We start from the raw sequence: 24,737 nt of genomic DNA, 5'->3' as shown, positions 1-24,737 counted from the left end.
CTTGGCATGGTTCTTCCCTCTGCACTTTGCTAAGCAAAACAGGGAATGATCTTATTTCATTCCTGGGGAATGCACGCCTAAGAACAAGGGGAAAGTCCTTAAATGAGCCAGAGGAGGGAAAGGAAGAATTCGTAGTGTCAGACCTTGTGGTCTTTTTTTTTTCATTCTTCTTCATTCTTTCCATCTTCCAAGTCTGCATTTTCAAAAAGATTTTTGCGTAAGTCATAGTAAGCATACTGGGTCAAACTGACCGTTGGAATTGACTTTGCTTCAGTTATTCTGGGAGGAATGTGATCCTTACAGTTTTGGGGTTTTTAAATTAATTGCATTAATAATTAATAATTGAGAACAGATTATACCATTTCATAAATGTAAAAGCCTTAATTCCTACATATTTCCCCATTATGGAGAAGAGTAAATAATACTGAAATGGATGTATTTTAGGTGGAATTAGTACTAGTATTCAGAGTTAACATTGCATAGTTCTTTTCATTGCAGTTGCCTATAGCTTTGCCAATGTCAACAATCTGAAATGAAAATTTCTACATTTATCCTCTGTTCCAAGCAGATTTTATGTATTAACTTAGATTCGAAAGAAAAATAACGAATGAAAGGTAAAGAAGTATCTGTGCAAATGTCCAGTCACCTCTTCTCAAAAATCAATGTTTTGTAAAGCTGTACCATCTCCATTGAGATTATTTTGAGAGGCAGAAAGAACAGTCCAGAAATCAGACAGATGAATGTACCAACCTGAGGAACATCCAGGCAGAACTGTCCGAATTGTAAACCTTTAAGAACATCATTTATACGTCCTCAGTAGAGTTTGTTGAAGGCTTACTGATAAAAGTCTCAAAACTTCTCATTTGTACTTTCTGACTAAGCTCTTCAAGTAACTAGCATTAATTTTGTGTGCATGATGTTGTGTAAGCTTTGTTTGGCTAATTTGTGTGCCTAATTTATGCCGTATTCCTCTCTGCCATTTAGGGTTTCAGATAGATAGATGGTGGATGAAGCAAAAGAGCCAGAAAGAAGGAAATGTTCCCTTTTACTTATCTTTACCAAAGTCAGACCTGCAAAAGCTTTACTTTGCCAGAAACTTTTGTGCACTGGAGAACAAGACTGTTATAGTGCATATGTTCAAGTAGGTCAAATCAAAGTTATTTTAATCATGACATTTTATCAGTTTGCTACTTTGGTATTCTTTTAAGATGACTTTTATTTGAAATCAAGTTTATCTGATTGCTTTATGACCTACTACTTCAGTTAACAGAACATAGTTTGCCTGTGACATACATACATTATTTTTTAAGAAGTTAGCTGTTGTTCTCTAAAGGATGTTAGAACTCATGGTGCTCTTGGGAAGAATCTTTCTGTATCTTGTTGGCTGCTCAGGAAGGTAATTTTTCAAAACTCTAAGTACGTCAGCATTTTTCTTGCACACCTATTGCTGGGCATAAAATGCAACATGTAGAATGTTATGTGCTGAATATGGTGGTTTATTGTTCATCTAGTAATGTATCATCTTATGAAATTGCTGCCATATTTTTGTGACTCTGTATCCATCCCACTGCAGACTTCCTCTCAAATTATTTTGTTGTGCGTTGTTTCCACAAGACGAATGTCTAAACAGTTTGAAATCAATATTGCACGCTCTGCCATGTAGGTGGTATCCAAAAATCTCTTCCAAATTTAGCTATATGTTTTGTAGCACCTGTTTCACAAGTTCTTAGCACCTGCTTTCCTTATGGGAGTATTAAGATTTAGTTCAGCAGGAATAACATCCGCTCCCTTATTTGTTGATAGTCCCACACAACATCAACAGCTATACTGCTAGAAGAAACAAACACTCTGTACTTCCTTCATCAGAACAGATGAGCAGGACATACCGGCCCACAGATCTTTCTTCTCTTAATGCTGTGGCTATTTCTATTAGACTTAAGAGCCTACTACTCTGGGTAAAGCAAGCAGAATGCAAAACTTACACTACCCTCTGTGTTCCGGGTAAAAACAGCAGGAGATAGGGAAAGGGCTTGCAGAGTATGGATTTCATAGGTCCATTGTGCAATCCTCAGCAATTTTTTTTTTTTGTACCATCACATGCGGCTGACTTGGAAAAAGGCAAGGGATGGCCAGCGAATGTGTACACGGTCTAGCCCTGCCACTGCGGAGGTCACTGCAGCTCCAGTCTGCACTGTGGAGTGCTTCGTTTGCTATTGCATGGTCAGGCTGGGCAGAAGCTATTCTTAGCCACTGACAGTATACCGAATCGCAGCATTTGACGCTTAGCAATTAACCGTGTTAATGGAGAATTGCAACACTTACCAGGGCACAGGCCTGCACCCAGGAATGTTTGTGCTTGGCTGTTGTGACTATTTATGTGATCAGAAGAATTTAGGTGGAAATTATCAGTTCGATGTCTATCTATCTTCTGCATATGAAATGCTCACAATGCAGTGGCAGCTACAAATTAAGCCTTCTGATTTTTTATTACATTATTTCACAATAAAGGTATATTATGTCCCTAGGCAAACCCTGATTTATGAGATCTTTGAGGTTTAAGTTTTGAGATTCTTTTAGCTTACCAGAGCAGAATATAATTTTTTAGCATAAATGAGAAACAGGGAAATTTAAGTGTTGCTGGTACCTATTGGATCATCATTGAACAGACTGTCAGTCATTGCTATTTAAAAGCAAAATTGCTCTAACAATTACCAGTGACCCTGCAATTGTTCCTGCAAATGTAGCATTTTTATGAAACATTTTAAAGCACTTTACAAAAGGGGTTAAGATAATAATACCTTGATTAATCAAGGAACTGAGAAAGAGCAAGTAAATGAGGAAGAGAAAAAACAATAATTTTCTCAGTGTTACCAGGTAGGTAACACAAGTAGTACATGGTCCTGCCGTGGGGCAAGAAGGACAAAGAAGAGGCAGGTACCTGTGTTGGTCTTGCTTTACAACCTGGTGCAATGTTAAAAGCTGGACAATGTGTCCTTAACCTATGGAGGAAAGAAGTGGCATGTGCACTGCCTCCTTCCCCCCTCTCATCTCAGGATGAAAACCTGGAAAAAGTGTTCTGTACTTGCATTTTAAACTCCTTAGCATATGGTCTGAATCGGAAATACTTTCCTGAAGCTAATATTAGCTTCTCAGGTGAAGTTAGTTTCCTTCTTTTTTTTTTTTTTTCCTTTTTCTTCTTTTTTCTTTTTCTTTTTTTTTTTCTTTCACATCTTAAAAATAACCCCAAATTCTTAATGTTGAATGTACAACAATTATTTACTATTAAAATTCCTGTATGCTTGAACTGGTAGAATTTTTTTTCCCACTATTATGAATCTTAGTTTGGCACAAATTGACTGTATTCAATATACCCTAATTTGTTCTAGGTTCTCACTGCCTTAGCAGTTGAACTTTAGCTCTGATTCAGGAAAAAATGAGAAGTGCAAAGGCAACTGTTTTCAAGTCCTTGCCAGGAAAAGCGAGAGAAGTTTTATCAGAGCAAGAAATTCAGGATTTGACCCTCTGAGTAGATCTTACTTTCAAAGCAGGTTCCCAGAAGCCAGACAGAAAAAGGAAACAAAGCTAAAATTGGGACAAGGTCAACTGGATATAGAAGTGACTGTAACAATCCTCAAATAGTTCTGTTATTTTTGTTTCAACTAAAGTTCACAGAATTTTTATGAAGAATCTAACCTAGATATTTATACAGGAATCAGAAATAACTTTTTAATGACTGCCCAGCAGGAAGGGTATATTCATAACTGGTGTTAACTTCATACTTGATGCTGACAGATACTATTATTGGTTTAAATATTCAAAGACTGAGAAGTCTTCCTCTACCAAGGGTGTAACATGTTAGAAAGTAAGAGACTTGGAGAAATCTTTTGAGCATATTTTGTAATTAATCATTGCTTGGGAAAAAATATTATATACACATATAAACACAGAGAAACACATGTATTTTATCAGAATAAGGCACAATTATTTTCTGTTCTCAGGGTTTTACAACCAATGTGAGTAGGAGAAGGATCAGGTCTTATTTAAACATGATACAAATGCAGACAGTGTGTAGTCTCTAAGCAGAAATGCTCTATCCGATCGACAGAGCAAGTTCATCTCAATTAGAAAGGAAAACACTCTTTTTACTTTAGACACTCCTCTTCTAAAGGAAAGTTATTGTATCATAGATGGAGGAAATACTTGCATACCCATGGTCTCCTCATGTGGGAATTCACCTCACTCCCCAAAAACTACTCAGAAACATTAGGTATCAAATGACGTAAGTCACGGAGGTACTCAGAATTTCCTCTGTTGCTAAGAATGGAAAATACTGTTAGAGGTTTCTCTGAGAAGGTGTCTGCAAATCAGAATATTCATTTTTTGTCCAATCTAAAATAGCTTACGTTTATTCAGGGCATGTTACTTTTATATGAGAAATGCTAAAGAGCCTGAGTTCTTTAGTTAGGAATTTTAGATCTGGGAAGATTTAGTTTAGATAATTTCTAGATTTTGCTGCTGGTGTGAATATACAAAGAATATTCTGTCATTCTGACTTTCATTTCTGAGACAATTTTATAGTCTATTTTTCATTGGTGCAACATGCAGATATTATTTTCTTTTATGTGCATTTAAGTAAACATCAAGCAAATATAGAAAATACCTAAACAGGATATTGGGAAGATAGGTATACTCTGTATGCTCATATTGAAGGCTGCTATCCATTCTTCTGAAAGATGACACTTGAGAATTCATGCGACATGGAAAATACAGAGGTTTTAAATAGTGATACAGCTAAAATGTAAAACTCAGCCAAGGGCAGCAATATCCCTTCCAAACTGTTTTTAATAGCCACAAACTGCCAAATCCTTTAACAACAGAATTAAGTCTAACCGACAGCTGAAGAAAAGTGCACCTGATATTTAGAGATAAACATGTATCACTTTCTGTGTCATAAAAAGGTAGGCTAGATCTAACCTTCGGCCTGGATTCAGAATGTCATGGTACAAAAGGAAATAAAGTTCCTTTTCATTCAATCTTGGTCATTATCATGCTGGCTAAGCTATGAGCTGGCTCTAAGTCTTAAAAATGGGAGCAAAAAGGCAATTTAATAGCATCCTAGTTGTAAAAATGCCACCATAGTCTTCATACTTTGTGAATAGTCCTAAAGACCCTGAAAAGATAGGCCACATAGAGAGCATCTTAGTAGGACTGCTCTTATTCTTAAAATCATGAACCTGTTAAATTCATCAACAACTTGTGGTCTTTACTGTATAATTAATGAAAGCTCTTGATCCTCATTGCTTAAAATCCCAGTAATGTGCAAAGGTGTGCAAAAGAAGAGATGGGCTATTTTTTTCCATTTTACAAAGGGTAAACTTGGGTGCAAGAAAATGAAAAGTCCTGCCCAAGGCTTGGCCAAGCCCTGAACTCTTAAGTTCTGAGTACTTTAACTTCACAGCCGTAATAAGCCTTTCAGTTTCACTGAAAAAGTCCTTTAATTACTAATTCGATGTAATGACAGCTGACTGAAGGATAATCTTCAGGTAATTCAAGAAGAGAGGATTTTTCTGTTGTCCACCTTAAAAGAGCATGGGTAAATTAAACAATTAGAACTGGTTACAAAGGTAAGCTAAAAGCTAAACATAATAAGACACTGTTTTCAGCATTTCAAAAGAACTAAATACAACACATCAGCAGCTTCAAAATCCTTTTGAACAAGTGCACTCAGAAACAACTAACTAGCAAACAAAGCTATTATGAAGATGGCAGTGTGGTCAGTGAACTTTTGGCATGTCAACTCTATAAAATGTAGGCCTCTAGAAATATTCCTCATATTTGAGTACGCAGAAAAGAGGCAAATTTAGCAACAGATGCTGTGGATGGGGTATGATGATTTGTTGCTTTTTACAAGATTTGATAGACGAGAATCTCTTTAAAAAGAGAAGTATATTCCTTACGTATTGTTGAAAGGATCTGATTTCCCTTAAATTTTAAAGGATCAAGAGTAATAAAGTGATCAGAATCTCAGAGACCAATGAGATAATTTTATCACATTACTTTATATTTAAGTGAACTTTTATTCTTTTCAAGCAATACAGAAACTGCTTAAATAACATTCCATGTAATGGGATAGCTACTCTATATCCTATCATATATCACAATTTCTAGGTAATTAAGATGATTCTATTGGATAGATTGATTATCCTAGTCTAATAGTGTGGGTCAAGCATTACATGAAAATGAATGTCCTTTGAAAATAGAAAGTCCTATTTTTTAGTTATTGATTTCATGTAACTATGCACAAGAAGGGTTACAGGAGAAAATCTACTTCAACCTCAGTAATAACAAAAGTTACAAGAAATAGGTAGGTAATCATGTCTCATTTTCTTTGGGGAATGTCAGAGCAGAATCAGCATAGTTTCAGTGAACACACTGTTGGGCTGTTTCCTTTCTCCTATCTTTCAGAAGGGCTATTTTATACCTTCAACAGGAAATCTTCACAGTTAATGTAGGATTGTAAAAATGCCAGATGAGAATATCAATTATTAAAAAGGATAAGGCATCAAGGTGGATTGTTTCTTCTAATTTGATAAAAATTGCTGTGCCCACAAAATCTATTTTAAATTGCACTAACAAAGTCGATTTTCTAGGTTTTGATTCAGGAAAGTGATTAAGCACATGCTTAAAGTAAACTTTCCTGAACAGGTCTTTAAGGATTAATATAAGCCTTTAAGGATTAATATGAGCCTCTGCAGATGGGATGCAGGATATTCTGAAGGATGCTAGGCTCCCAAATAAAACAGGGCAGGAGCTACAAACTGATCTCTAACAGTCTCTTTTCTATCGCCAGACCCATTAAAAGATTCACAACAGCAGAGGCAAAGCAAGAGCCGCAGCTATGCCTGGTTTCAGCTCATGACAAGTACGATCTTGTCTTTTTCATTTTGCTCCTGACTAGTTCTGAATCTGCACAAAATTCAGAACAGTGTTGCTTGTACTATCTGTATATATCCCTAGTTTTAATAAATTTTGATGCAAGTTTGAATTGTTTCAGCACTTCTATTTTATTGTATATTTCTTTATAATTGCATACTTTAGAGTTACATACTATTCATTTGATTTCTGAACATCTTTTTTTAGATGTTGCATGGATTCCTAAAATAAGAAAGATATTCTGTACACTTGTATCATTAGAACAGATCTGTTCAGCATATTGTTTCATTAAGAATGGATCTGTTGCACAATTTTTCAGGGCAATCACTGCAATAGAAGCCCTTGTTGACTTTTCTCAAGTTATTTTCCCACTTGATTTCCTATTTCTAAATTTAGATAGCCTTTTCTATGATGTCATGGTTCTCAAGAAACCTTCATAGGGTGAAGACATGTTGATATGAAATATAAAAAAAATACAATGTTGATATAAAATATGACATGCTGATACAAAATGCAAACTATGGGCAATGTAATTCAGATTCCAATACTTAAAAATAGAAATGTAGCAATAAATGAGGGGTAAAAGAGGAAGAAAAGGCATTAAGATTAGAGAGCCAATCAAAGCCAATAAAATAGGTTTAAAAGGACAATGCCTTTCCTCACTGGTATCTATGGATCTAAACTAAAATAAGCTCAGCAGTCACTTGGCTGGAGATAAACATTTAATTCACAGTGACAAATGTAATTATTTTTATTGCTTGAGATTTATCTGCAACGGATAACAGGGCCCTCCCCAAATTATCCACAATGGGAATGTATTCAATGCATTTTTAAATTCACTTATGGCTCACAAATAAATTGCACAAGTATCATTATTAGATATATAAACTATGGGCTGGTTTTCTTAGTTGAGTAAGCATGATAAATCACACCTTATTCATGTTTCCTGATTGAATGAGCATGCAAGCAGTTTTTAATAAAATAATGAATGGTCTAAAATCTGCTTCTACGAGCTCAAGCCTGTATTTTTTAAATTCAGCAAACATGAATGTCAGTAAATTTCAAATGCCAAATATTCACAGAAAATATGTGCTTGGGCTTTTTCTTTTACTTTTTTTTTAAACATGCATGAGGAATATTTTTAGAGTTTTTGCAACAATATCCTGCCAAGCTTTCAGTTGCTACATAATGTATGTTTTTGCATGATCACTGTAATAGGCACAAGCTCAAAGTCATTTATAGGGAAAAACAACAATGATGAAGCCAAAAAGAAAAACAGAACACACATAAGACACGGATAACTTGGTGGATTTTGTATGATAGTTTGAAAAAAAAAAAAAAAAGAAAATTAAATTGTTCAGATTATTACTATATTTGCTAAATCTGGAAACACATTAAGGATAGAGAAATACAGCAAATGCAAAAAGTTGCTACAGCCTTTGAATCACTAACAGTCTGAACTATGTAATTAATGTAAAATATGCATGCATTTCTGTGTAATGTAAGGACTGAATTGAATGAAAAATGTGGAAGAAAATCTGTAGCAAAAAAGTTGTTTATTTTTCCCATGAAAAATTGTAATTTATGGAAGAGGGTTTTTTAATCATTGCTCTTTTATATAAAAGAATATTTTTCCTTTACTGCAAAACTGTTGAAGAGTGGGGAGAAATGCTCAAAGCCCAGGAGACCTAGAGACTCCTGCTAATCATCATCCAGAGAATCTAATTGTGACGCCAGCTTTGACTCTCTAGTACTGCTGTTTCATGGCCGGCTAAAGCTGCTGCCCTGGAAGGGAGCAGTCCTGCCTCTCCCCTCTCCATCCCATCCAGAACTGCTCATTCCTGCCCTCTCCCTTGCATGAGCTATACTGACTTGTGCAGTAACAGGGAGATCAGGTCAATCCACTGATGTTGCTTAAAACTAGTAATGTTTTTCCAGGGTTAACTTTAAATTGATTTACCTTGGTAAGAGAAAAGCAGCGGCAGAAATGTGGTGAAAGCTGGACCATGTATCTCAGCATCAGGCTGGTTTTAGATCAGCTTAAATTCATCACGACACTGAACTTCACCAAGATGCCTAAAAGAGATGATATGAATAGACAGCCTCACTTTAATAAAAAATGCTGATAATATGAAATACCTCAGCCACCTCTGACTTGGGCTTTTATTCACTTTTCTTGCCTAATAATGTTTAATGTCAAGGAATACATAGAATATTTTTGAATTGTAGCTTCTGCTACATCTGTTGAACATAAGTTCCAGAGTCATATTTACCTCTTCCTCTGCTACAGTCCCTGTTTTCAATCACTCACTTTTTACCATGGTGCTGCACTTTATATCATTGGTAGATATTACTGTCAAGACTTTTATTGATAGATGTATTTTCCTGTTTATATCAGAAATCATAGTTCAACACTAAATAGAGACTCCACTTATGCTCCCAACAAAACCTCTTAAAATGTCCTCATATTCAGGCTCAGATGGTAATTCTCCATCCTTATCCAGAATGTTTTTCCTAGACAACAAGCAACATCATTTTCTTCAACGTCACACAGGCCTGTGAGATCAGTCAGGCAGACCTGGAGCTGTGCAGTAGCGCTGTGCTTAAATCTTGCAAATTTTTCCATTACAGTGTCTCTGTAATATACTGTTTCTTTCTACCTTGTGAGATACCTGGCTACATCTCACAGCTAGTTCTTTTTCCCCCTCTAAGCTTGACAAAGGGAATCAGATCCATTCACAATTCTGCTGCAAAGACTGGTTTCCTCGTTCTCGTCCCCTCCTGTGTGCTAACACATGGGCTCCCTGTTCTTCAACCCCTACTGCGCAGTGTCCTGCTCCTCCCACTCAGACTTCCTCCCACGTTGTTTCTCCCACTCATCTCTTCATATCAGGATTAAGACCTTGCCTCTGCTTCCTGTCACGTTAAGATGTTAGCATCCATCATCCACCCGTTAATGTTTTGAAATACACCTTTCTGAGCCTGCTTCTCGCACAGCGGGAGGTTTGGGAGGTTTGCCCTGGGAACCTCTGCAGAGTTACCGTGTTACCCGTCTGTAAACGCTTCCTTAAAATTCTCCTGTTTGAAATTTCCTGCAAAATCCCTCCAGAGCAGCTAGACTCTCTCAGCTGCTGGCAGTCCATCATATTGATCAAACTGGCTTCGCTGTTTCTTATACTTCTCTGTTTGTAACCCCTGTACTAGAAGGGAGTCGCTGTATGTACCCTTAAATTTAAAGGCTTTGGGGAATGGGCTATTTTTTTTTCCTTTCCTTTTTTAACATGGTACAGTATTTAGTACAGCGAAATTGTAGCCTATGACAGAACTTGTGGGTGCTATGGTAAGAGAAATAAATAATGATAAAAGAATAATAATTACTAATGTAAGAGTATAAAAGTAATATACCATAACCAAACTAATTTTTTTTATTATTCCTTTACTATTAAATTTGGGACCAGACAAATGTTAGTGCTTTTTCAATTTAAAAATCTCTTTTATCTATTTAAAAATCTCTTTATCCTTTTAATAAAAGTATTACAACAATCCTGATATGTTGGTAGAGTTTCTGTACTTAAATGTTGTGAACAATGGAGAATACACATTGGGAAAAAAAGTCACTGGATGGCACATGACGATGTTTTCTTCCACTTCTCTTGGTACAGCCCTTAGGCACAGAAAATAGCCACGAACAGCTATGGAAGTTGCTGCTGGTATTTTTATGGTAGGAATTCTATTCGCTTTTTAGATTTACACAAAGGACATCCGGTTATCTAACTATCTAAGTGCAAAAATGTAAGTAATTGCAAATTTTAAGTGGATGTATGAATGGAGAAGAAACTGTTTTTCCAGACTGGATTAATTTTTCCTTATTATACCCCACCCTGAACATGCTCTTTAAGGTGTGTAACCCTCTGTCTGTGTACGTACATTAGGCTGATTCTTTGTGTAGAAGCCCCCTTGCTCAACCACCACTTTCTAGGAGAAGCGAGACATAGAGGCAGCAACTCACAGGATGTTCCTTCATCAGCAATGCCATCAGAAAGAGCTGCTGTGTGACCTCAATGTTTGGGCAAGACCCACAAATAGAATAAACTATGAAATAATTTGTGTTTATCCTTCCGCAGCAATTCTGCTAGCCCAGTTCAGGTAAGAAATGGCAACTCCTCCTCAGAGAAAGCAACAATGAGGACTGGGGAAGATGCAGACATCCCATATCCTCATTAACATCATTTTAGCAGATCAAAAAGATGCTGAGTCTGGCGAGCAGATGAGCTGGATCCATTACCACATGTGCATTATTCATGGGGTTAGATCTGATTATGCCTTCTGGCATCAAAATCTAGCAATCCATGAGGACAGCCCTCATTCAGGGGAATCTGCCTTTTTAAGGGTCTTCTGCTTTTCAGTGTCCTCTCAGATGCTGGGGAAGAGACATGTGGCTTCAGGGAACCTGCTCAGAGCTCCCTCAGGGCTCCACTCCCTTCATGCTGGGTAGGCCAGGTGTGGCCTGTGACACAGAGCTCAGTAATGAAGCGGTCAACACTTACGACTTAATATATTGACGGGAAGCACGGAGGAATGATTTAACAGATGTATCTGTGCCTGCAGAAACTTATGGGCATGTTATGTGCCAGGACTTTGGAGCTGCTGGGTAATATCCTTGCCAAAAAGTCATGGAGCTCAGGTTTACACAGAGTATATTTGTCATTAGGGTTGGTATTCATCAAATGTAACCTCGGTATCTTGTATTACTAAATGTCTTGATGCGAGTTGTTTTAATTTTTTTTTTCCCCAGAGATAACCCTGGCATTATCTTTAAAGCACTCAGCATTCAACCCCTTCTCCTGTTTTGCCTTTGCTCAACTCCCAGCTGTCTTGTGTTGAGTGTGATTGGTGACCTTTCTAAAGAAAGGCACCATCACTAAAAGTTCCCTCGCTGGCGGCGTCCATACTCTTCGGGTTTGGAGGTCATGGATTTTTTTACCATCTAAGATCGTAAAAGTTTTGTCGTCATAGAAGATCTCATGCTGCCATAATGTGATGTCTGCAACTTAAGAGGGTGGCCTCTAAGAGCCTCTGGCATATGTGCTTTATGTCTTAGGGTCTGTAAAGGAGATACCACTTGCAAAGATTTACAGTGTGCCAGGACTGTGTGCCAGATGGCAAAAGCCATATGAGTTGTGGGGTCCTTAGAGATTTTTATTTAGTTTGTTTTTGTTTATCATAGAGAATACGCTTCTGGGTTCATAAAGTTTCAGCATGTTCTGCCTACTGCGTCATGGAGAAAAATATTAACTCTATCCTGAATCCAGGCCACCGGGAGTTATAAAAATAGTATTTAAAAAAGGAGGTAGGCAGGCCATTTCCTGGGACAGAAAAAAATAGTTGGTTTAAAATACATTCTTGCTATTTTGATGCTAAAATGAATAGGTTGTTATTGCTGTTATTCTCTGAAATGATTTATTCAGAAGATAAAGCAGAGTTCTTTGAAACAAGTATATTTAAACACTGCTTATCCTGCTCGCCTGGAAATGCAATATTGGTCTTGTTATAAAGAATTACTCACATTTGGGTTTGAGCATATGTTCAAATAGTATCACAGAGGGGCTTCCCCAGTCACAAAGACAAATAATTGGCGTAATTTAGAAAGCCGTCGCGATTTGAGGTCGCAGGCCAGGCAAGCCCATGTAATTCATGGGACACGCCAGACTAGCAAGGTTTCTAAGTACACCCCGCATGGGCGTAAGGCACTCTGCATATGGTCTGTAGGAGGGTTATAAACCCACAACTTTTAGTACAATAGGTCTACTGCAATAAAAAGGACACGCCATCATGTTACTTAACTGGATTGTTCATCTTCTTTGAAGCCTGCCAACTACTACGCTTGTGAAAATTCATCTAAACCCACTATTTCTGCGTAGGAGAGATGACACGGAGTCCTGCGCAGACACAGGACTGAAGGGACCCTGAAGGCAGCGAGGCCTACCAGGGTCCGGCCCTGCCTCAGGCTGCAGGCGGGCCCCGGGTAGGATTAGTCGGTTTGTACATCGCTTCCACCCCCCGCAAAACGGCAGCGCTTCCTCCCCGGCCGGGGTTTCAGCCACTCCGGCTCCCCGGCCGGGGTTTCCGCGGGGTTTCACCACCGCAGCAGCGGCCTGGGGCGGCGGCCGGGTTCCGTCAAGAGACGGCGACTCCGCCCCGGGGCGCCACCAGGTGGCGCTCGCGCTCCCGCTCCGCCGGCCGAGGGCCGCCGCCAGGGACCGGGGCACGCGGGGCCCGCGGGCGCGCGGGCGGTGTCACCGTGGCAACTGCCCGGGAGTTGCGGGGCGGGGTCAGGCAGCGCCATGTTTCCCCGTTCGTTGTACCTCAAATAGCTGACCTTGGCAGAGAGGCGGCTCGGCTTTGCGCGGCGGCTCTCACTGCCCGCCTCAGCGTTATCAGCGGTGTGCTTTGCTGGGTCGGGAGGCCGAGAGCCGTGGGCCGAGGCCTCTGCCAAGTGCAGGATTTTTCCACCAGCTACGCTAGTTTATTTCTAGCCTCTTTTTGTAGCGAAGTCTCTTGACGCACGGGGTAGGCCCTGGTTTTAAAATTTATATCCTCAGGGGTCCCTTAGAGAGCACAGCGCTGCAAAAGTGATCAGAGCTGGCTCCTAACTACACCCAGAATACCGCAAGTTTATATGAAAATGAAGTAATCGTAGATTCAGCATGAATATCTATATTAAAATCCCCACTTTATGCCTCGAATCCGACTGAGTCACTTCAGCTAGGCTACAGCTACCATTGACATACAGGCTATGGATGTGATCCAAGAAAACAAGATATTTTGAGACTGGTGAAGGCCATCTCAAGTTTGTGTTGCTTACTGGTAAAATTATTCATTTTTATTGAAACCTGCAATTCCTGGCTGAACCACGCTGTGATAAATAGCAGTAAAACGTGGCTTGCTCGAGTATTAATAGTAAGCTGCATACAGCTTTGTGTGAGTGAGAGATCAGTGCTGCTTGTGGAGGCGTCCCACTCTAATCCCTGCCGTTGACAAAATTGACAGCACAGCTACACAGCATACATGGCAGATGAACTGCATAAATGCTTTGTGTTTATATTAGTAAATTCAAAGTGTAAATTGGTAGCAGGAATTCCATTGTAGGCAGGGCTGAAATTTTTGGGTGCCGTTGGCTATAAGTAGCTGAAACTCAGCAGAAGTCTTTCCTTTACCCCTTTAGTTCTAAAACCTGGGAAACGAACTAACTTCCAGTTTATTTGCCTTTTTAAAAAAAAACCCCTAATGCTATGTGTTATCTGCCAATGAAAATACTCTGCTTTACTCTTAGTGTTGTGTAATCTTGATCCCTGAAGGTGTTCTGGGCACAGCCTACGACAAAGCCGAGTATGCTGCCAGCGGTGCATACGGTTCACCAAAGCGCCCAAGAGCTAAACCCGTGTGAATGGCACCAGAAATAACCGTACCTTCTGATAGTTTTCCTCCATGTTTCCTGATACATCTTTGCTTTCTTTCAAGTCCACTGCAAAACATGGAAGCTTTTAGTCACTCTCACAGCCACTTCACAGATTATTTTTTTTCTAATCTATCTAAAACAATCTTTTTTTTTTATGCACCTGGACCAAAGCCAGTTCAATGGACATGGGCATTTATGCTCAGAATGGAGTGACCACTCTCATTTTACTTTTTTGAGAAATAATTGTCTCACCTCTTAGTTATTTGGAGCCAGTTTGCTGACTTAAATGTGCCATTTTATATACTTCAGTGATTTTTTTTTCCCCTTTCCTTTTTCTGTTCCTTTTCTCTGAAAACAAAGATTTTATCAGCCAAAATCAACTATTCCACAAAAAGTAACTGCTGTGGAAAGCACCTAGGCAACTCTGTCAGACACTACCTAAGAAAGCGCCTCGGAGCTCTGAAAGCATTACGTGGAAGAGGAACTCCACACCTGCCTGTTACAGTTTATCTGCATTCTTCTTGAAATTAAAGATATGTTTAAACTTAATTGTGAGGCTGTAAACCATTCGTGGCAGAGCTGGAAAAGAAGAGTGATACTGACAAAATAAAAATACTAAAGTTAACAAGAAAGAGCTCTGTAGAGGGGCAGTGTCACATTTGTGGGGACAGGAGAATTTGCTAGTCATGTTGCTTAAAACTTATTTCAGGACCTCCTGAAGTCAATGTAAAGATTTGTACAAATGTGGTAAGGTTTTGGTTAAGAATTGGCAAATACAGGATCTTATCAGAGAGCGGAATTCAGAGTTGTACTTAAAGAAGAAATTAAGTAAATGGGGAAAAAACTATCCTGGCTTAATAGCGTATTTTGAAACGCAAAGAGAAAAACTGCCAAAAGAAGTCAGGGATAGTAGTTCAGAAATTTACTTTCAAGCAACAAAAATTGCACAGGCCAAAGTGTCGAGAAGCTCTCAGTAAGACCCAAACCTGCAGTTGCTGATCTAAAGCGTTAAGCCAGTTTTTGATATAGCTCTGCAAGGCAGTTCATATGCGGGACAGGCATATATGTGAATGATTCATCACACAGAAGCCCTTTACAACCGAGCAAGCAGATGCAACCTATATTTCCAGAAGGGAACAGATCCATAAACAGAGGATCAAACCAAGTTTATAGAGAATAGACCTTACCAAACAAATCAGGTTGGGCTTTTTTTGGTAGAAAAAACTTTGGAGCTGTTTTTCAAAAGTTTGTACAGCTGATAGTTTAGTTGCCTAGAAGGAAGTTTTGGCTTTCAGTATAAGGTAAATGTTTTCAAGGATCAAAGAGGTGGGAGGCGGGGGGTGGTTAAGAGGTAGCTACTCAGCTCTGAGTGGGCTGTTATCCAAACAGGTGTTGTGTCTATGTTTGTGTCTACCACACAACTAATACCCTACCAATGAAGGAAAATATATATCCACTTATGTTTTGGGTAAGATGAATAAAACACATCCAGAAACCAAACCTTAGAAGTGCTTGTTTTTATGGTCTGCTTTCTCCTTTAGACTTCAAGAGGTATGGTGTCCAGCCTTACATCTTGCCACACTGTTCTCCACTACAGAAATGCTTTGGGCTTCACTTGGAGGGATTCAGGTTAACCACTAGCTAGAGGTTAAGAAATTCTCCATTCATGTGGAGATGAGCCCTCAGTCCAAGCGTTCTCCTTAACCGAGCTGCTGCACCTGGAGATTTGTCTTAAAAGCAGGTAGAAGGATCTGCCGGGCAGTCTTTTATTTGTCTTCTGTTTTGAGAAGAGGAATTTGGGATTTAGGCACAAACATGCATAAAACACAGACACCTCTTAAGCAAGAACTGAGAGCAAGGACCTAAGCCTGGATGCAACTCGCAAGGTGGGGGGGTGGAGGCCCCCACAGAGGCTTCTCACAGCTCTTTCCCCACAATCTGACCCAAAGTGACACTGCTGCACCATATTGTAGCTGTCCTTGAGTGCAGGCAGCCAAGCCCCAGGAATGGGTCGGGGAAGAGGTTGCAGAACTCCTGACTGCATTCAGGGACCTGACAGACATCAGCCAATATCTGTCTTTCCTGGACATGAGAAACAAAATAACTGCACTGAGATTTTTACACTGTTCCTTGATGTTTTCTTTATACACTGCAAAGAGGAGGAGAGATACGTTGTCACTGGCACAGAAGAGGAAGAAGAGATGACACTCTTGTTATGCCTACAAAGGCCTCACAGGGCTTTGAGCTGGAAATCTGACAGTTCAGTGACAATCAGGTTGCAGGGACCACCCCAGCTTCCTTTCTGAACTTAATACTTCCTCTGGATCCCCATGCTTTTTGTCCTCACTTTCCTGGTCCTTGAGAGTTCCTGGTTGGTCTGTCTCTCCTTGCGGCAGCCACCTTCTCTCCACTAACAGTTTGCATTTGTCAGCCACTGGTATAGATGTCCCTAAGCTTCGTTCTGTGCTGCTCTGTGTTTATGGAGAACCTCCCTTGAAATGATTTGGAGAGACACTCTTGCTCTCCTCCTTCAGATCTTCTGCCATAAGATTACTCCTAAGGAAGTTGCATTTAGAAAATCAGCCAATTACACTAATGATGGCTAACCTGAGGGGCAGGTAGGAAGAGGGTTTGTAATATTTCAGCGATACCTATGTATTAACATCTTGTGCTGGTTTTGGCTGGAATAGAGTTAATTTTCTTCATAGTAGCTAGTACTGGGCAGTGCTTTGGATTTGTGCTGAAAACAGTGTTGGTAACACAGGGATCTTTCCGTTACTGCTGAGGGGTGCTTACACAGAGCCAAGGGCTTTGCTGCCTCTCACCCCACCCCACCAGCGAGTGGCTGGGGGTGCACAAGGAGTTGGGAGGGGACACAGCTGGGACAGCTGACCCCAACTGATATTCAATAACATATGATGTCATGCTCAGCATATAATGCTGTGGGAAGAAGAAGGAAGGGGGGGACGTTTGGATTGATGGCATTTGTCTTCCCAAGTCACCATTAGGCATGATGGAGCCCTGCTTTCCTGCGGATGGCTGAACACCTGCCTGCCCATGGGAAGCGGGGAATGAATTCCTTGTTTTGCTGTACTTGTGTGCGTGGCTTTTGCTTTATCTATTAAACTGTCTTTATCTCAACCCACGAGTTTTCTCACTTTTACTCTTCTGATTCTCTCCCCCATCCTGCTGGGGGATGGAGTGAGCGAGCGGCTGCATGGGGCTCAGTTGCCAGCTGGGGTTAAACCATGACACGTGTTTTTCTAAAATGGTTTAAACTTTACGTTCCCTTTTTTTTCACCAATCCCTTACTCCACTTCTTTGTTAGTATTAGTACTCTAGGTACAATCTCCATTTGATTTGGTCTTAAAACCATTTTTCTTTACTAAACAAAAGATGTGATTAAGAACATCTTAATTATGACTCTGATTCATAAAAGCAGACAAATTAAGTATGTCCTAAAGAGCTTTGCTGAACTGGAACCAAAATTACTAATGCTACTTGTAGTATAATTTGTGCCTGTATGATTTTGTTACCTTTTTCTTAATTGTGAAAGATTCTTTCTCTGCCAGGGATTTGAGCATTGAGAGTATTTGACCCCTCAGATTTGGCTATGGGACAGTCTTTTAGCACTTTCATGGAAATTTTATTTCTTTTGTTTGCCTTAATTTAAGCATCATCACTAATTTGTCATAAGCAAGAAAAAAAGATCTAGTCCACTGACAAAGACGACAATATTTAGTAGGTTCTACTCTATGTTAACATGTCCATTGAATACGCTTCTATCGTTTAAGATCCTGCCAGCAGCCTAGTATTTCTTTAACTAGATATGCCAAAGGACTTGTGTCCAGAACTGGAAGAGTTAAAATACTCCTAAAGCATGGAAGAGAACACACTGAAAAACTGTCAGGGGTTAGTGTGCAGAATTACTTTGAATAAATAGGGTTTTGAAAGAGCAGCCTCAGAAAATATGCTGCTTTCTGAGAATGCAGTTTGTAACTTTAATAATTGCTCTGGGTGGTAAAGTGACAGAAAATGAATGGGACTCAAATCCTTCACATTGTCACAGGATACATAACTGAGATGGAGATTACATCTGGATTTTGCAGAGATGATTAATCAGTCATGTAGTTAGCTATAGCTCGTGGTTGTCCCAGATGTTCAAAGCAGCACATAGCTTTGTTGACTAGCCAGGATATCAAAAACTCATGGAGTTTATTGGTTGTTTCTGGATTATGTGAAGAAATTGTTTGATAACAGTCCACAATTGTTTTGAAACAATTTCAAATACATTCACTAAAGCATGTTAGAACCGCTGCTTATCTTCCAGGATCAAATGGATAAACAAGGCTTTTGCACATATATTTGAAAGGGCACTTGGGAAAATGAAATAGAATTTTATTTGCAAATACAAACTCTGTATCAGAGTCCACCATCCCAGTATCTTTAACTGAAGTCTTTCTGGACTTTATGATGTATTATAGATATGATTTATTTTGCCCAGGAACTGGATGAACATGGTAGGGGAAATAGAATCTATAATATATGCCTCCCAGACATTCTGCATCCATCAGGAGGATGTGCATAAAGTTACAAGGGATGAAACAATTAGGACAAAGGTGTTGTCAAGAAGGTATATTTCTGGGAGCATGGCATAGCGGCTTTTGAAAAAGGGGCATAATGAAGAAATATATTGACCAGCTGTTACCAGACAAAAAGGTTTAGGAAGAGAAAAGTGTGCTGAAATTAAAGCTGATGGCCATGCAGTTACTGGGGAGAAAAATGATTATGCTTTTTATTGGCCTGAAGGGGATGTAAATGAAAATGTTACAGTATAATGTGAATCTTTTAATACAGATGAAGAGCCGAGAATGAACAAATGCCAATTCCCCTCCTAACAAGCTACCTTCAGCCACAGAGCAAATAAATACAGAATAAAAATTATGTATAAACATGTAGAGGGAACCATGTTAGGTGTATGTTAACATGTGGTTCTCTTATTCATGAATCCATTACAATGAACAGTGATTAATAAATACATATGTTATATATGTATGTATATATAACCCAAACTCCTGACTTATGAAGACTTTTAAGTATGTGCTTAAACACAGCATGTATTTAAGTCCCATTGAAGTTACATCTGTGCTTGAATCCTGCCTTGATCTGGGACCTTAGGCAGTTAGTTTCCTTTTCTGGGCATCTTGACATTTCTTGAAACTGGCTTTCTGTAAAGGCAACTCCCATTTTGCAACACAGAGTCAATATGATATGTTACAGAAAAGTATTTTCTCATGAAGACTTTGTTATTGTTCCCATTTTCTTTCATCTAAAATAAAAATAACTCATGCTGAAAATGCAGTCTGTGTATACTGGCAATTAAAAACAAATCAGGAAATCACTCTGCTATATTAAATCACACATGCCTAGTTATGATTTAACATGCTGGGGAATGAAACCAAATTCCACACTCCCATGGTATTTTGTGACAATGATAGCAATGATTTATTTATTTTTTTTAAAGACTGATTGGAATATGTATTTAATGCCTTTAGTGTTTCAGCATTTCTTTGTCCCTGTAAGGGACTATTTTAGCTGCTTTCATAAACACTGGGCTTCTCATTCAGAATAACTTTTTTTTCCATGCTTTTACCATTAATGTATGCATCCAAAGATTCCTGTGGAGAATGAAATTATTGGGTTGCCTACCAGTAAATACATGTGGTTCCTGTTTAAAATGATGTTCCAGGTAACTTAAAATGAGAAATCTTGGAGAGCATCCAGGTTTGCTTTTTCAAATGAAAGCAAGGTGTCTTGCAATTGGCTATGCTTCTTCAGTAAAAAAGCAGCAAGAAGAGACATTAAAAATAGAGAGGGAGTGAGAGAGAGAAAGAGTATGTGGTGACCTAACGCAGCACACTGGGTGCAGGTTCTGCCTTTGTTTTCACTGAAGCAACCCTGCTGAAATAACTACTGCTGGAAGTAAGCCTTGATTTTTCAAGATATTTAATAAGCAAAAAATAATTGATGCCACAGTACCTCAAAGTGGAAGAAATGCCCAAAAGATGCTGACGTGCGCCGTTCAGCCAAGCTTCTTGGTTGTTCTCATCAAAACAACTTAATTCACTTGTTTTTTACAGATCTGTTTCAACTGCTGTTTCTCTCTCTAAGCAGTAAGAGAGTATACTGAGTTTATGTAAAATATTTTCTATGAGTAAGCACAGAGACATGAGGCTGGGATCGATCCAAAGAACCATTATACATGTAGGCAGTTGGTGAACTCTGTTATGGAGAATTAAGATTGAAAAGGGTGATGATTATTGTTAATACTAACCTCTGAGGGAATATTGAAACAGGCCTAAATGTAGCTAGCAAATTCATATGACTGCAATACAATATGGCAGTAGAAAAAGGACGTTGTAATTTGATGCTGCACGCAGAGAAGCTGTATCAGAGAGGAAGGAGAGAGCTGCAGAAAAGCGCCAGTGCAAACAGTACCTGGAATTCCGTTTTTAGATCACTGGCCATGATGCATTGCCGGGTGGGGGACACCCAAAGAGCAGCAAAAAACCTGGGAAATGTTTAAGATGAGACTGCAGCCTTCAGAACATGTTGTTTTGCTGAGAATGGCTGAAGAGAAACGTATTTTAAGTGTATATATTTAAACGCCAAAGAAATGCAAGGATAACAATTAAACAACATATGGAGGGTCTCAATACAAGAATGAGAAGAAGAGCCTGGTCTCAGGGGCACTCGGTGACTTTGTTGATCTTACATACATTTTTCTCTGCCTTTAACATTTACACTAGCTGCTAGGAATGATCTGACTGCAGTGAAGTATCTCAGGACACTCGTCATTTGTGATACTTGAAATTAGCCTGCTCAAAATATGAGAAATGTAGACTGTAGAGGATATGCCTGCAGGCATCAGGGAATCGTAACAGGCACGATTGGAGCCTTTCTCGGTGGGCAAAGCTGGCGAGGCAGCTTGTGAGCTGGCGCACCAGTGAAGACCCTCGTTCTTTGGGCGGTATCATTCAAGACAGACAGGGCCAACTTGCGGTGCAGGCAGTAGCCAGCAGCAGCAGAGCCAACAGCTTTGCCTATGCCAAAGGGCACAAGGGTTGTTTGTCAGAGGAGTGTGTGATGCATAAACAGCAAATTCCTGCCTCCTCCTCCTCCTCTGCTCTGTGGCTGAGAAAGGGGTGAGAGTTTGCCAAAAGACAAGCAGCGCTCATCCCTGTTTCATAGACACCTGAAGAAAGCTCTGCTGCTCCATCTCAGTTTGACCCTCATCCCCCAGGGCCTCTCCAAATCCTCCCAGCCCCACCACCTGCCCCACTGCCCATTAACTGCCTTTAAGTCCTTTCGCTCCGCTGTTGGGCCGAGCCGCCTTACTCTTTTCCCACCACCAGCTTCCTTACAGCAACCTCCTCAACACATTTCAGTTCTCCTGGTGTAGTAAGTTGCTTCGAGGGATTTTGTTTTACCACCCGAGAGGCAGATGATGAGTCACAGGATGTTAATTTTTGCCATCTTAAAGGGACATCCTAGCTTATGGTAGAAAAGTTGGTACAGTAGCTTTCACCTGGTGAATGTGAGCCCCAGGCTAGGTCTGCATCAGCCAGCAGAACAGCTCAGGGGCAGCAAGTCCATAGACCAAAACAGTTGGAGTCCCTCATGTACATGCTTCGTGCGTTTTGGGCGTTTGTACTCAGCTGGATCTCCTCTGGTGCAGTCTGGAGGTTAAACACTGAGTAGCATTTGCAGTGTGACAGGTCTGCTTTAGGCCTGCATCTTCTGGGTTGGCTCTGTCTGGAAGGAAACCTGTTTGTGCATTCTGAGGCAGCTCCACAATGCAACCCAAAGCACAGAAAGTGGGGGCGATTTGAATTAAAACTCTGATGTGGATGCACCCTCAGGCATCTGTGATTTCCAAATATTCTTAAGAGCCACTTCTAGAAGATTTGGTTTTTAAAACTCTTTGGAAAGAACAAATTAATTGTATCCATCAGTTTGTTTTTATCTATCACTGTATTAATTCTTTCAAAGAATTTTAATAGGATAGGGAGACATGTTTACTATTACAGAAGTTGAATTGTTTAGTTCTTATCATTTTATATTAATCTGTGGTGCTTTGCAGCTCTCTATTCAATTATTGTTCTCAGCTGTTTTTCTTTCCACTGAAATAAGAAGACCATAAACAGAGCCCACAAACATACTTACAATAATATTTACTGTGTAAAGCATCTCATTTTAATCTATCAAGTGAATAGAGATTGTTTTATGAGTGGAATTTGGAAAGATCACTGCCAGATTTTTTACCACCCAAACGTTTATTGGAATAGAGAACATGTCGCTGAGTAGATGGTGAGTAAAATCTTCCTATTCAAAGAAACTAGGAGATCAGATAATAGATCAGATACCATGTCTGGGAGATGTACGAGGATCTTAGAAGCCTTTCTGAGTCTAAGTGTAATTGCCATGGCTCAGCGGGACAACGGGGAGCATAAACAGGGGAAAACAGTGGGTTTCCTGTGAATGAGTAAAAGTTGGTGGTGGGCATTGATAACAGTCAGTAGAGGAATGAGCCAGGGTCTACTGCTGAGAAATGTAATGTTTGCTTGTCTCTTGTATGGGCTGAAACTGGGGAGGGAGAAAGGTCCTAGGAATTGTGCTGTGAGAAAAGAAAGACTAAAACTCTGAAGCAAGGACTTCTCTTGAATCTTAGGTTCACGCGTTCTGATCAGCTTTGCAGCTTGTTATTTTTCACCTTTTCTTTGACTCCTAGCGATCGTGTTCAGGTAAACAATGCTGCTTCTCAGAAAGTTGGGAGTTCCCAGGGTGTCCCTTTTCAGCAGCTAGAAGCTGGCAGTGCAGGGGCCTTCTGTGTCTGCACGAAGACTGCAGGTCTGGCAGCTCTTGCTGGGGCAGCAAGTTGCCTTTCTGCTCTACCGCAGTGGGGTACCCTCACTGTAGACCAGCTCAACGGCATCTGGAGAAACAGTCGTTTCAATACAAAGGAAATTATAATTGTGAGCGTGAGAATAATCTTGTTCTTTCTGTGCAGGAGATGTTGTGCAATACAAGAAAGGAACATTGGCGGTGGGTTAAATCTGAACTACTGAGCTCTCAGTAGATGTGCAGGAAAAGACAGCACGCAATAGGCCAGAGAAAGAAACGTAGTTAATCCGGTAGCACCATCTTCCACATGCATTTTACATAGGGACAGCTAATGAATTTTGTTTTTTTTTAGGTCCGGTGAAGCCAAATTCTAAAAGAAATCAGGATCATTCATACTTTCTCTCTAGCAGCAGGAATGTTCATCTGATTGATAGGATATAATCTCTCCTTGCCACCTACAGTGCATGATGGAATCCTCTTTAGCCATGTTCTAAATGTATTAGTGAAAGCATGAAGACAAGTGGAAAATTTGTGAAGAGAAAGTGCCAAAACAAATGAAGTAACTTTCCTTAGAAAAATTCTTGAGCAAGGCTTCAAGTGCAATTTAGGACATCACGTAGAGGAAATAAGATACAGGACAGAAGATAAGCTTTTTTCTGGAACTTGAAATGAAATTGTGAATCAGCAAGATACAGAAATATAATGCAAATATTTCAGACAGGAGGTGCTGCAACAAAGTCCCTGTGAACATTATATAGCTAATTACTTTTATACGTACTGGATGAACCTAATTTTAGGCCTTTTTTAATAGATTCACAAATAATCTTGTGGTAACAGTATTAGCAGTGCAGAGCATCTTCCATTATTAAAGTTAGGAATCAATTGCTGCTTACCAAGCAAGTTTTGTTTTCTGAAAGGCATACCTTATTTATTTATAAAATTCTGGCTTGTAAGGTGATATTTTTTTTCCCAGACAAAAATGTCAGACAAGGAAAGGTAAAATACAGATTTTTTTTTTTTTTTTTTTCTTTTTTAAGCCTAAGCCTTTGATTTTTATGAGAGGTACTGGTCTGTGAGGATGCAGAATACCTCAGGTCAGAGAAGAGGCTGGAATAGAGATGAAATTCTGGATTGATTGGACGGCATTGATAAAATATAACCACTTTCATGACATGGTGTTCAAATGGCTTTGTATGACTGGTTGTTTGAAACAAGTAGTAAAAACAAACTAAGAAAGGGATAGAAAGTGCAAACAAAGTAAGATTTACCAAAACCAAGCAAGCTTTCTCTGAATTACTCTAGGTTTTTTATTTCTCAGCCTATGAAAAATATATTGGGCTTCTGGTAATACTCCTTCCAAAATAGTCCATCATCATTCTGAGAAAAACAACTCCAAAGAACCTTGGACTATCTAAAACAGTTTGAAAGGAATCAGCTAGCA

General features: G+C 39.5%; 1 long non-coding RNA gene across 2 annotated transcripts in view; it reads right to left on the bottom strand.

The window, feature by feature from the left end:
• Positions 1-20,557, bottom strand: part of LOC142601061 (uncharacterized) — a 33,115-nt gene extending 12,558 nt beyond the window's left edge. The window contains exons 1-3 of one of the 2 annotated variants that reach the window (XR_012834630.1): positions 20,432-20,557; positions 8,894-9,009; positions 5,094-5,578 (exon numbers count right to left, since the gene is read on the bottom strand). This is a non-coding gene — a long non-coding RNA (uncharacterized LOC142601061). Of the gene's footprint in view, positions 1-5,093; positions 5,579-8,893; positions 9,010-20,431 lie in introns of those variants that run through there. The other variant, XR_012834629.1, reaches the window with a different exon arrangement.
• Between the last annotated feature and the right edge of the window lie 4,180 nt (positions 20,558-24,737).

The sequence above is a fragment of the Balearica regulorum genome, chromosome 3, assembly GCF_011004875.1.
Source record: "Balearica regulorum gibbericeps isolate bBalReg1 chromosome 3, bBalReg1.pri, whole genome shotgun sequence".
NCBI classification, from domain to species: domain Eukaryota; kingdom Metazoa; phylum Chordata; class Aves; order Gruiformes; family Gruidae; genus Balearica; species Balearica regulorum.
Note: the sequence above shows the minus strand (reverse complement) of the source record. Positions and strands in the feature narration are given on the sequence as shown.